This window comes from Toxotes jaculatrix, chromosome 6 (genome assembly GCF_017976425.1).
Source record: "Toxotes jaculatrix isolate fToxJac2 chromosome 6, fToxJac2.pri, whole genome shotgun sequence".
Lineage (NCBI taxonomy): Eukaryota > Metazoa > Chordata > Actinopteri > Toxotidae > Toxotes > Toxotes jaculatrix.
The window spans coordinates 11,384,500-11,398,119 of record NC_054399.1 but is presented as its reverse complement, the minus strand read 5'-3'; the positions used below and the strand labels follow the sequence as shown (position 1 = coordinate 11,398,119).

Sequence of the window (13,620 nt, the reverse complement as noted above, 5' to 3'; positions counted from 1 at the left end):
GCTGGGAACAAAGAGTAATTGCTTATCTGTGTGACTCTTTGTGGTAGAAGACTCCCAGGAACAAGAAATTTGGATATTTCTGTTGTATTTTAAGAATATGTGCCATCTGTTTTATATGTGTAGCATCACTAAATTACACCCATTTGATGGATGTCTTATTTGATGTTGGAAACCCCCCTTGTTATGCACCAATCCTGCATCTATTCAACAGCATTTGCAGGGGTTTGTTTGCATGTTCTGTGTGTTAAGGAAGAGTGCCGCCCTCCTTTTGTATGCAGACTATTATCTTGTACTTACATAAGATGAAAAGAGCGGAAGTGGAGCTTTACAAACACTTCATTTGACTCATACGACGAGATGTGTGTCTGTAACAATGATACAGTGATTCCTGAAGGGAAATTGTTTGTCTGCATCCATCCCTCTACAGGACAGTTGGGGTCCACTTCAGGACACTTCATGGGCTTTGAGTACTTGCAGTTTCAGTGGCTTAAAGGGTAACTATCATACAGCAGTGACTATATGTTAGAGTTGACAACTAATTCACTCAGGCTGTGGTTGAATTTTATTCATCTTTTCACCTTCATGAGAGTAAGAGAGTGACATTTTAGCCTAGTTGGAGCTCAGCTGGTAAGCTGGCACCACCTCCTCACATGAACCTGAGACCCAGTCGGATTCCACTGCCATTGACTGCAGACCAGCTCCAAATGCCCGGGTGATGACACACAGCTTCCACTGCTCAGAAGTGGTGGGAAGTTAATCGGCCCTGTTACTGTCTGCGGGCAAATGGTTTCTCAATTTTTTTCTGAATCAGCAGAGAAAGACTAAGAGCTGATGTTACCCTCTCATAAAAGTTCACACTCCTGTCTAGACATGAGCGTAGACACGGCTTTACACAAAGAGCCTCGCTGTGCTGTACAAATATTACTCATCTTTTATGTAAAGAATTATGATTTCTCTAACATCTGCTCAGAGAAAAAGTGGAATATTGTGCTTTTTCCGCTCACAACAAAGCAGATACTGAAGCTCTCATGAATGTTGGAGCAGGTCTTTATTTCGGCCTCCTCTGGAGTTCCTCTGTTTCTCCTGGTGTTTTGACGTCCTTATGAACTAAGTACATGGCAGCACATCAAGGATGAGAGCTCTCATGTTGATCGTACCACAGGTAAGGAGAGGCAAAGCTGGAGCGTTCCTATTGGCCAAGCCAGTGGGAGCACATCAGACCAGTCAGTGTGTACACATGTATATCAGTATCTGGATCTTCTGTGTGTGTATGTGCACAGGGACCCTCACATGTGTGTTGATTTGGGAGTCTTTGGTGGTGTTTGTGAAAATAAATAACATTCCTGCAGTATTTAACATTCCAGCATCACACACCCTCCTGCTGACAGCTTCTGGCATAATGCTGCCATTGGGTTTGTTAGAAGAGGCTCCACAGTCACCAACTGTTCTCCTCACTGAGGCTGCCGCGTATGTCCCCAGCTCGCCCATCATTTAGCCGGGCAAATATTTTATTTTCCTGTTGTGGTCTGTTTGCTTTTCTAAAAAAAGAGAGACACGCCACCTTTCGCAAGTATTAAAGGGAGACTTTTGTAGCTGCCAGTGGGCTGGACCCTGATTGCCTCTGCTGATCTCTGCCACTGTCCACGGCTCTTGCTACAATTGCCCAACTGCAGAGCGATCAAAGGCCCTGAGCTGCCCTCAGGGGAAAGAAGAGATCGTATCTCCAGCAGTGGTGTCCTTAATCTGATGGGTCTGTTACAGTGCTGTTGTTCCAAGAAGTTATTGTGTGACTAGGGCTCATTACTCTTAGTTTTGTTTCAACAGCCTGTGAATTTATCAGTGTTTTTCTTTTGATTATGAAAAACGGAATGAAAATCAGATAAAAATCATAACACCAATATTTAGGTACAAAATTGGCATTAAAAATACAGTTTGAGTTGCAAATACCGTAACTTTTCATTTTAATTTTGTTTTATTTTTGATTCATTTATATAGACTTTAGGACATTTTTTTCACTTTATATCACTGCAAGCATTTTCTACTGTGAGAGGACCTTTTGGGTGCTTGGAAACATTGCATGCTATTGAAAATCTCTTAAAACAGATTAGCTTTAGGTATAAGAAAGGCAATGCAAGGGCATAAGCGTAATCTCTTCCGTTGCACAGTCAAACTCATGCTGTGCATCCAAACATTCTTCAAACCCACTGAACTTTATTATAATTTCTAGTCATGAAGCTATGTAACATGTTTATGTAAAACAATCTTACAATCTGTAGTCTTATCTGTTTAAATCCAAACGTCCCAGCTTCACCCTCTTTGTGAGGATGAAATTCTTTCCTTGGGTATGAAAAATATTCTGCGCAGATTATTATCTATTATGAATCCCTGTGGAGAGCCAGTGCCCAGAGAGAGCTAGATACACGCTGTTGTCATCTAGTGTGTGCCGATGTGCTCATCTCACAATACATTACATCTCATATAACCAGACTGTAATGGAGGTTGTCTGACAGTTTGCTTTACAAGACTGCCAGCAAAAATATCACAATAATGATCCAGTTCGTTGCAGGTTTGAGAGCTTGGGATGGCAATTACTGATAATTAAGGGGGTTGACAATGCTCCATAATGAACCTGGTGACATGCTCATCCTGTATGCACAGTTTAACCCCAGTTCTGAGACCAGTCAGGACTTCTGAAGTCAACAATTTTAAGTATAGCATTACTGCTGAGGAGCAAAGATTAACAGGCTCCATGCCGAAAATGTGGAGATTTGGCAGCAGCTGCAAAATGTAAGCTGACTATGATTTGACACACACACACACACACACGAGTCATTTTGTCTAATTGTACTGACATAATGGAGAGAAGAGCAGCTTTCTCATGAACAGTTTTGTCTTGGGAGTTGGGACGTGATTAAATAACTATCCTATCATCTTTTTGTTTTGAGAACTTCAGCGTCTCCCAGCACGATGTTAAAAGGTGACAGTGGGTCAGGACGGTCTGTGAAGCCTGCTGATGCTGTGAGTCCTCTCTGGAATTTCAAATGCGACTCATTCACGATTCCTTCAGCTCTGTGAATATGATTATTTGATTACAAGACATCGGGCAGCCTGTGGCTCACGTACATCCCTACATGCCTTAGATGGCTGTGTGGTTAGTTGAAATTTTCTGTCTTAGTTTTGACTAGAGGTTTTGTGTGTGTCTGTATGTGTGAAGGGCTGGTAATGATCATGATGCTTTGCTGCACTCTTGCTGTGATTTGTTTTATCTTCTCTTTTTCAGCTTATTGAGAGAAGATTGACAGAATCAGCCAAACATAACAGCAGGGGCTGTGGGGGAGGGGGGCGGGGGAAACTGCTTCCAGTTTTGGTCTCCCACATCAGCTTGAACCCCAGCAAGGAATGTTGGACGTAGTGAACATCTGAGTGGAAACTGAATAGATTTTATACTGACAGAGCTCATAGCAGTGAGCATTTGTGCAGGAGATCGGAATCACAGATGATGTTATTGTCATCTGCAGCTGATAATAAGGGGACATAATGGTCCAGACACAGGGAGAGTGAACTCTGTCTTTGGATTGGTTAAAGCAAGCAGAAACGCTGCCATTTGCTCAGAGACAGGCAGGTTGTTTGCCGCCAAGTCAGATTTCTGTGTTTGATATATCACTCGGGTCGTTTTACGGCTATCCTATTTGCAAAGTGACTGAAAGCCTGGGAGGGGGGCGAGAAGTAGTGAAGGAGTAGATGACAGCAGAAATTGGCTCTCAAATTACGCAACTGTAACTCACTGAAAAGGTCCATTGAGAGTTTGTGAAACATAAAGTAGCTCAGCAGCAAGGACACAAAGCGGTAACATACTGTAGCAGGTTTTAGCATCGAGCAGCATTTAGCTTTGAGCAAAGTAAGTGTCTATACTTTAAAGGAATAGTTTGACATTTTGGAACCTGGAGTCTCCGCTGGTTGTATCACAACCTCATGGTGATTAAGAAGATAACACTATATTGATCCCACAGCGGGGAAATTCACTTGTTAGGCAGCTCACAAGCAAACAGGAGAAAAGTTACAAGAGTCAGTGCACCCAGCCAAGAAATAGTCCTGCACCTGTAAAACCACAATACATTGTTTCTACATTTAGGTTTTTGTATAGATTAAATCATTGACATACATTGTGTTAATCAGTGAGCTTAAGAGGTGCTAGTGTTTGTGCTAAGCTAAGATGATTTGCTGCTGTAGCTCCATATTTAGCGTGCACACGACTGGTAACAATCTTCTCATCTGACTCTCACTGAGGAAGTGGATAAACATACTTCCCAAATTGTTGAACTGCCCCTTTAATGTACTGTTTGGTTGTATATGAGTATATCTTCAATTTATGAGTATATGAGTATATCTTAAATAAATAATATATCTTAGCTTAAAAGTGAATGATTGACACTAATCATTGGTAACAGATTAAAAACATCCAGTCCTGACAATCAAATGACTTACAGAAACATTTGTTTATTTTACTCTCACTAAAAGAGGCAATTTTCTTAATGAGATTCAAGTACTTCCAGGTCCTCACTCATTAAAAAAAAAATCACTACCTTGAAATATAAATCATACTGATGATGGAAAATGGAGATTGATTGGTATTGCACAACTGGATTTAATAAATATAAATAATCCTCCTCCTTCCTTCCCCATCTCCTTTCCACACACCTGCAGTGCCATTCGGCTGCACTCCTGGCTCTCCTAATCTGGCCTGCACAACTGTACTTTGCCCAGACGGCCAAACATTTGTGGCACTTGGCTGTGCCAAAGGTCTTCTGCATGACTGGATTTGAGCGGATAACACACCAAAGGAATGTGGAGGCATGCTGTGGCGTAACACACCAATATTGTTCTCGCCCTTATCAACAATTTAACAGCCACAATGGAGGAGGAGGAGGGAGAGGAGGAGGAGGAGGAGGAGGAGGAGGGAGAGGAGGAGGGAGAGGAGGATGAGGCAGGAGGCTGGTTAAGGATCAGTCCTGAAGCACTGCAGTGGTTTGTGAGCTGGGATGAGACAACAGCAGGTTGCGGAATTGGCTTGGAGGTGACTTTGTAAAGTGCTGGCATCTGTGAAAGTGCACTTAAATCCAAACAGAGCAGTAGACCGGCCAGATGCAGAAGCTGATGGCAATCAGGATGTTTTTTATTCAAGTTCTAAACCTTCACTTTTGATTAATTGAGATATTTATCACAGTGACCGCTTTCTGACCACAGTGGTTTCTCAATTTATGGAAGATCACAGTATCCCTTGTCATAAAAAGGGAGGATTTGGACCAAGATTCACTTTTGAGATCCAACCAGCTGGAGAACAGCATTCAGATATACGTATATCTGTGTGTATGTGGAGTTCTGTGTGTCAGTGCTTGAAGGGTTGGCAACAAGGGCAGTTGTTGCAACCATAGATTCCTTATGTGTGTGTACCTGAGTGTGTGCCTGTAAATCCTGGTTGCGTGTGTATTATTCTTTGTGTTTGGTGATTATCAGTCTGGCCAAAGACTCCTGGGTGTCTGTGTGCAGAAATCAGGGCTGGGATGGAAAAACAGGAGTTTGCCAGGCATCTGTTCAGCTTCACTACTGACTTGAACTATGTGTTGGCTGCTGCAGGGTGCAAACAGAAAAAACACCTCTGTCTGTCATGTTTTATATTTTTGTATTTAATCAGCACATGCAAAAGTTGTTTTTGTTTTGTTTCTTGTCTTCATCAAACATAGGGATCAGTTATTTCAGTCAAGTGTGACACCCACGCCGTGCAAAGAAGCTGAGTAAGAAATGCGTTTGCATGCACTTTCCCATGTCTGACTTTCTGAAAAAACACTTAAGTCAACTTTTGGATGGACTGCTTTGAACGGAACATTTATTGACAAACAGTTTCCTGTAAACCCTGCAGTGGTAGCATCAGAGAGAAGAAGCCTTTTATGGACTTATGGATGATGCTGATGAGGCTGAACACACATTTATCTCTGAGGTCATTCATACACGCATGGGTGTGTTATATACTGTAAACCCAACAGTTAAAATAGAAGAGATGGAAAGGGCCAGAGTTTGGTGTTTTTATAGTATTTTATAGTACACTATATAGCTTAGTATCCTCAGACCAAACACATACAGTATTTAGCTTTGACAGGACTGTTGGCACAGTTTTAAGACAACATTTCTCACAAAGAGAGAAATGTTCCTCTGGGTTTCTGAGGTGTCCTTTATCCACCTCACAGCTTGTTCTGCACAACCGTGAGGTATAAATTGCGCTAACGTCTCTAGCTGCTTCTGTCCTCAGCAGATCATTTCTAGGAAGTGGAGAGCTGTGGGCTTAGGGGTTGAAACCACAAAGAGGGCAGAGGGTACAGGAAATCAGATCTGTTGTGGAAAACACTGGAAAATAAAATACTTTTCTCAGTAGTTTTCTTTCACTTCAAGTTTACATGATTCTTACTCTCTTATCTTTCATCAGTTTTGATGTAGATCCCAATGACACGTTGTTAACATAGTTGAATAACAAATTTAATCTCTATTTGCTCAGATGATCGAAGCAGAGACGCTGCAAGGTTGCATGTCTCTTATGCCTTTTTTCCCCTGGCTTGGTGAAGCACTCCTCAGCCACGGCTTATACCATAATGTGATTGGATGCATTTCCACTGCACCCTTACAACAGAGAGTAAATGATATTGTTCCGATATTATGGTTGTGCTTGGGAGACGGCCAATCAGTGACAGTCTCCACCCCTTGAACCAAGCAGTGTTGACACAGACTGGATCAGTCTGAGTCTGTATTTGACCACAGCTCAGCAGAAGGATAGCAGAGATGGAATGGATGCTTGTTTTTTGTATAAAGCCTCCCAAGTGTTGTGACCCTTCTTGCCTGAAAGGGTCAGTCAGGGTATTGCTCACTCATGAGGCATAGATTACAATTAGTAACTTAAAACACACGAATGAATGAATGAAATGTAATTCAGAATGGGCAAGAGGGATTACTTACAAGAAAATAGCCAAACATTCTCTGATTCCAGCTTCTCAAATGTTAATCACTGTAGGTTTTCAATACGTTTGGATTTTGGGCTGTTGATTGAACAAAAACTATTTATAGACTTCATCCTGGGCTCTGGGAAACTGTGATGTGTATTCTGTGTTTTTTTTTCTGACATTTTATGGACCAAACAGTTAGTCGCTTGGACAAGAAAATAATGTACAGATGAGCTAATAACATAAATAATTATTATTTACTGGGTAAACTGATTAAAGTGTAATAATGTTACACCTGGTGGGTGTTGTTTTGGCTGCCTCTTGTATGTCTTGTTTGTTTCTTAAAATGTCTACCATCAGTCAGGCGATGAAAGTGAGCTTTTTGGTTAAATCAGACATGCTTACATCATGTTGATGATAATGAATGTGTGTAGCCGCTGATAAATATATGGACAGTGTCAGAAGAGAGAATCATTCATATTTTGAGGCAGTGTATTTGCATTTTTGACCCCGCAGCTGTTTCCTGTAACATTCAGTTAGAAGTGTTGATTGTTTATCCAACCCCGCTCTGCTGTCGTCAGCCCGCAGGGCCATGGTGCCATGGTGACTCTGCTCGTGTGGCACTGTGTCTGTGTGTTTTAGTGTAGAAGAGACTGCAATAGATGGGCAATATTTGAGTCTGTCTGACATCAAAAGGTCAATAAAGATACTGAGACACTCTCCAGTCACGTCCTGTCTGTCTTCTATTATAAATGTTCCAGTACAGATGTCTTTATTTCACACCATGGAAAGACAACATTACAGTTCTCCGAATCCACCCTATGCTACACATCAGCTAGTTAAGTTTGACAGCTGGCATAGTGAAGGGGACTATTTCCAATTTGCACCCCCCACCCCGCCCCCTTCCTCCCTCTGACTGCCAAAGAATAATTCATCTTAGGAGTGCATAACGCCAGGATTTCCAACTATTATCCCTGCTTGTGACCTGCTTATCTTTGTTGTTAGATCTCAGATCTCCTCTCCCAGGGAACATTTTCCCTGCAGGGAAACAGGTAGTATTACACCTATTTAGAGGACAGCAGAGAGTAGTTTTCATGATCCCATGGTGACCTGACCCTTGGCCGACACTGACGTCGCAGCGTCTCCACATCTGGTTCAGATCTCTGTGGATTGCAGCTAATAACAGTGCTAAACAGTGTTGGGCACAAGGAGCCACAGACAGGCCCGTCTGCTTTATCTAAGTGGTGTCACAGCGAAGAGGGAAAGTGAGGCTGAGGCTGGAATGTGTGCGCTAAGGTACTTATTATTTTTTGGTAGCACTTATGTCCAGGGCAATTAGAGGTCATTCTTAGTGGCTCAGGTGAGGAGACAATGAGGTCATCCATCAACATACTGCTAGTCTCAGTTATAGAAGTAAGCCATCTATCAGTTGTATGAATTACTTATCCAAACACAGTGTCCTTTATTTCACAGAGCCGCTTTCTAGCCTCAAATTGCCTGTTGATGGTTGTTTATGCAATTGTCCATGCTGGTTTAAATCGAATTGAGACAATTATTTTGAGAAAGAATAATTTGTCTGTTTCTAAAATAAATCCTCCAAGACAGCTGAAAGTAGTTTTGGACTCCCAACATGTGCCTGTGTCGTATCTCATAGCTTCCAAAAAATGGGGATCAAACAGGATAAAACAGAAAAGTGTGTAAGTGTTCATCTTCTCTCACAAGCATCCTGAGCCAAATGTCCTTAAAGAACCTTTGCAGTAAATTCAGAATTTTCCCCGAGCAGTAGGAGTATATCATCTGCGAAAAGTTGAAGTGAGGTCAGTTTTGCATCATCCCTTGCTGGATCCTGTCCTGTTTTAAAGATTAGCTGCACTGATTAATAGGCTGAAAAGTGAAAGTGAGGAATTACTCCGGATGGAAAATCCTTGACAGCTCTTTGGCTTTGAAAATAAATGAGTTCAAAACAAATTAATCATCTGTCTTATAGACTTAGTGCCCATCTGCTAAAAGAATGGCTGCAACACATTATTAGAAGTTCTAATTATTATGCCCATTGACTTGTCAGCTCAAACCTGTAATAACTGATAACTTTCTTGCCACTTTGGGGGCAGGGAAAACATGTGAACACAATATTTTCATGCTATGGTGAATTTGTTTGCATACGTTAATCATTACACATTCAGCATTCATCCTTTAGTCATTTATTTTCATCTATCTGGCCATCTGATGAATGAAAATTCAGAATTTACTGTCGTTTTATCTCTTTTTTGTTCTGCACTTACTCCTGGCTCTTTAACTGCTAAATGCTCCACTAGTCTCACCAGCAACTTTATCTGCTGTTAAGTGCCTACACTACACATAGTGGCTGAAAACAGTGATAAGAGAACAGTGAGAGTTAATCAAAATTACAACCAAAAATGATGAAATGAAAAACATTAAAAAGCTCCATAGAACCTAGGTGAACTGAAGATTTGGGTGATAACTCAGTCAGTTCATCACAACGAGCCTGTCACAAGAAGTCATGTTATCCATTGCTAATATGGAAATTTTGATTATAGTCTCTTTAGGACGCCAGGTCATGAATGGGAAACTAACGAGTGAGTGCAGCAGCACAGTGGTAGATTGTGCTCTGTGTTCTGCCCAGAGTTGTAAAATTTATACATAGCACAGTTTCCAGAATGCCATGCGTATTTTTAAGTGTTTGTGACAGTACGATGCCAGCCATGGTTTTGTGGCTTCTAAATAGTAAAAATTATTTGCCCTGTACGTAATCTTTTACAAGACCTACATCATCATCTAGGGCCTGAACGTCACATTTCACATTTGTCAGAGATTGATTATCACAGACACGTTGCACTGTTTTGTTCTCACATCCTGTTGTTGAATGTTTTTCAAAAAAAAAAAAAAAACTCTGCTGAAACTATTGATTTATTCTTTGTCTAATACACCTGAAGACATTCAGGATGATGTGAAATAATTTACTCATTAACGCCCATCCTAAACTACGTAACGTAAGTCCTGGTTTGATCCCTGAAAGCTGCCAGCTGTCAGCTAAGGCTTCACATCCATGTTTTAGTTTATTTTACAACAGCTTTTTACAGTTGGCCTCTGCTTGAGGCCAGTGTTTATGTTCAGCTCTGTTTGCCAATTTAGTAATGAGTCGTTAAAGTGCAGATTTGGAAGTTCAGTTTATGTGAAGCATTCAGAGGACTGTGATGCCCCCACAGAGAATGTAAACTTTTTGGCTCCAGTTGTGATTTTGAGAGAAAACAACCTCAGACCTGCCACTTCAAGACGATGTATTACCCTCTAACCATATGCACCCAATAAAAGGGAAGGCATCAGGCTTCTTGTCTACATGCAGAAGTAATCATTTAACTTGTGGAGACAGAGGAATATATGAAAATAAACGCTTCCTCCTGCTGTAATCATAAACATTTTAACACAGCAAAGACCAGAGACGCGTTCGGTTCTGGAGAAAGGAGACTTTTAGCAAGCTCACAGACTGTTTTGTGTCCATGCTGAGGGTATCCAGTGTCGCCCTGAACATGTCTGTTTTGTATAATTGGGTGGCTTGTTTACAGTCATTTATTGTTTTATCCTTGAAGCTGTTTTGTTGTACCATCTCTGGTTCCTGTTTGCTAAAAAGTTCTGTTGTTATAGTTGTGGTGAATATTAGTGTTGACTGAAGAGACCCTCTGAAAGAAAGGAAAGTAAAATATACTGATGAAGAATGTACAAAAATATAAACCATAAGAAAAATAATTCCTTGTTTTATGCCATTGTTATTTTAATTTTTGTGTTCAGTGAACAGTTGTATTTTGCTCATAACTTAAATTTAAATAAAAGAAAAACATATGTAAATATGTTGCCATTTATCCATCTCAGTTATTTTGTGCCATTGTGTGATGAGTGCTGTGTCCAGCTAAGGGTAGAAAAAGTGAAGGCCATGAGGACATTGATCATAGAAATTCCTCCTCCACCCTTTTTAATGGCTGAGGGTGAAGAAAATCAAGCTGGGGGAACACTACAGATACTTGGCTTCTGTTCAGGAGAAGAGGCTATTTTCATTGTAATATAGATGTGATTAAAAAAAAAAAAAGAAAAGGAGCAGCTGTGTCTTTTCTTGTGGTGGAAAATGACCTATTAAATGACAGCTCAGGTTTTTAGGAATTTAATAGAAACAGGATTATCCGCTGGTATTGTTGTCTGGTGTGGAAATATGGCCAGTGAAATAGCCCTGACAAGGCTTCTTAATTTAGTAGGCAAAATACTTGTGCTGCTTTAGGCCAAGCTCAGAGGTATTTACAGAATGTGAGTCCTCCGGAAAGCCAAGGCTGTCCTACACTGTCCTGACCAGTCCTGCACACAGAGTTTGAATTGTTACTGTGTTTTTGCTGGGGAGACACGGGCTGCTTTTATATCAGTGGCCACTAATAATGTTCAAGATGGAATAACTTATACACAGTAGTAGCTGTCCTTGCTGCCTCCTCTTGTTATATTTCCACTTTCATGTGAACATGTATTTGTATGTTATACTTTCTCAGTTGATTCAATATGACTTTCGCTTGAGTTTTAGAATTTTTGAATTTTTCTTAATATTTACTTAGTTACCAACTAACTCTAATGTTTAGTATTAGATTTATTATATTTTTATGTGAGGTAATGTTTATACATAGCGGTAGGGGTAGTAACACTGTGTTTATGGTTGCTAGGATGCAGTCATAGCTGCGAGTAAACAGTTGATAGTTCACTACATGAACGAAGGCCAAGTTCATACTAGAATGGAATAACTCAATTATAAAACTCACTCTATTTCACAGCTCAAATAAATCTTTTAATAATAATTATACCACTGCACTCCAAAGTGACAACTTTTAATTATATTTACTGTCACAGATTGCACAACAACATGCAGCTGGCAACTTCCATCACTGTGTCTTCCATTTAAAAGATTGCTCTGCATAATAGTGCAACCGATAGCAGTGTGGATGAAGAGGCCATGCTGCTGAGTGGGTTTGTGATCTTGTCGTCGTGGCTGTATCATCCCTGTCAGAACATCTGTAAAACGACAAGCTCAGTTACTGTTAAGCATTCTGGTATTTCTCATTGTTTGGAGTCCCCCAGAGTTTTCAAATCTAATCAGACTGTTGTTAGAAACATAAATATCAAAGCAGCTTCTTCTTCTCATTGCAAATACTGAGTACATGTAGCTTCAGATGGCCTCCTCAGAGGATTGTACATTTTTCTGTTGAGCCCTAAAGTGCTGACGTATTAGAAATCCACAGGGGTCAGATGGTTTCTTTTATGTTGCTTTACTGGCAAACCTCAAGCTCTTGTAAAGTAAGGTCCAACATGTTTGCTTTTAATGGTCTAAATAAGGCTGTGCATGGTAGTTAAAATGGTTTTAGTTAATTATAGGTGTAAAGCCCTAAGAATATCTCACATATTTAAGGCAAATATTTGAGGGAGTGTAATGTTTTGAGTCTTTCGACACAGCTGAAATAAATCAGAAGTTGTGGAGTGTAGTTTAATGAATTCCTTACTTTACTATGCCTTACACAAACTGAACCACATCTCATTAAGATGCTGGATGTCGAGGAACATGTCCGCCACCCTTTTGTTACTACGTCCTCACGGAAAAGGCTGCTAATTAATGAAATCCAGTGCAGTAGCTCACCTTGTGGGTTGGTTTCTAAGCAGCAGCAAGGATACAAACAGAATCAATGAGAGGGTTGCTGCTCTGTGGTGTGGTGCCTTATAGCATCTCTTCATCAAACAGGAATTTTTACATGGTTTGGACAGAAAACTGGATGTTGGAGACTCAAGAGTGGTTAATTCCCCAAGAGGGTACATAATATGGACTCAGAATGGAACGAGAGAGAGGAATATGACATTCTGTACAGTAGGACCATTGTAGTGCTGTGCAGAAATTACTTCATGGCATCATGTAGATGTTGGACAGTAAACACCCATCCTTTGTTATACATAGTTTGAGTGGGAAAATCTTGGGTTATTAGAATTCCATAATGTAGTTTCGCTGAAGCGAGGTTTTATTGGTTTGAGGAGTGGCAGTACATCACCTTATCTTGACAGCTTTTAATATACTGTACATCAGGCCACTGCTGGCACTAGCTTGGCCTGCTGTCATGAAAAACAGACAACAGATCATTTTTACTCAGCGATCTTTTCCAATAGCTCAACAGTGCTTTTTAATTAACTTTTTTCACTGCTTGGATGCTCTGGGTCCTCATCCTTTCTGCATCCTCACTCTTTTAACTCTTGTGTGGGCCTGGGCTAACTGCTCCTCCATTACAGCCAACAATAACACAGATCTTTTTGTCCACTTGCTGGCCAGCTGCAGTGTGGTTTTCAGTAACGTGTAAGCACGTCATACATACAGTGAAGCCTCAGCGTTTCATGTTTTCCATGCTTCTACTGTACAGCCCAGCTGTGGTTTATGGCCGAGGCTGTGAGGTTTTAGTGCACCGTCAGCTCGTAGGAGGCCTCAGCTCAGACTGCTTGTGTGGTGTGAGAGTCATAGCCGAGAGGCTCAGTCATGGGATGAACAGATATCGTATCACTGCCAGGACAGGATGAGCTCATGTGAATTATCAGTGATACAATGGAATTT

General features: G+C 40.8%; 1 protein-coding gene across 1 annotated transcript in view; it reads left to right on the top strand.

Annotated features, from left to right (window-relative positions):
- The window catches only part of p3h2 (prolyl 3-hydroxylase 2), a 49,913-nt gene that overhangs the window by 1,368 nt on the left and 34,925 nt on the right, over window positions 1-13,620 (top strand). The window lies entirely within an intron of this gene.